Consider the following 822-nt stretch of genomic DNA (forward strand, 5'->3'; position numbering starts at 1 on the left):
GTTTCACGCCACAATTTGACCACACTAGGGAAAAGAAAGCATGAATATCTTGATCACTCACTGTAATCTTCGCGCATGTACCGTTATGGAATGCTGTCTTCAAAATTTGTTTTATTTTTTCCGTGGGCATATATTCTGCTACGGCGAGATAAACTGATTGTTAGTCAGCTCCCTGTCTTGTCACTTGTATTCTGTGTCCCCTCCTAGCGCTGTTTTCAAGTTTCATAATGTATACTAACAAGCCGTCATCAATTGCCTTTTCAGTTTATGCCCCTCAAAACGTCTGTCGTGCTGTATTGACAAAAAGTGGGCGTGACGTCAACCACATTCAGGCCACAAGCGCACAGTTCGCCGAGTAGCACCTGCGCCGCCACCTCTAATCAGCCTCTTTCAATTAACAAAGGCCTCGCGCGAGGGAACCCACGCCACGAATTAAAGAACACCTGTCAACTACTCCGCAGCGGGGCCCGCGCAACGAAGCAGCGTACAGAGCACGCCCACGGGAGTGGCTGCAGAATGAGGAAATGCCACACGCGGCGTTTTCGAAATTTTCTGACCCGAGGGGCTGCTGCCAAAGCACACTGAGAACGGCAACCTCGTTGCTGGCCATGATGGATAAATGACACCAGAGAAGATGCAATATCAATGAGCACTAACAGACAAGGAAAATATAGGAGATGTTACTTGTAATAATTGGGATATAAATGTGAAGAAAGTAAAGTGGACGAAAGATAACTTGCCGCCGGCAGGGACCGAACCTGCGACCTTCGAATAACGCGTCCGATTGCTCTACCACTGAGCTACGGCGGCGGTAGGTAATCT

This window comes from Rhipicephalus sanguineus, chromosome 10, assembly GCF_013339695.2.
Source record: "Rhipicephalus sanguineus isolate Rsan-2018 chromosome 10, BIME_Rsan_1.4, whole genome shotgun sequence".
Taxonomy (NCBI): domain Eukaryota; kingdom Metazoa; phylum Arthropoda; class Arachnida; order Ixodida; family Ixodidae; genus Rhipicephalus; species Rhipicephalus sanguineus.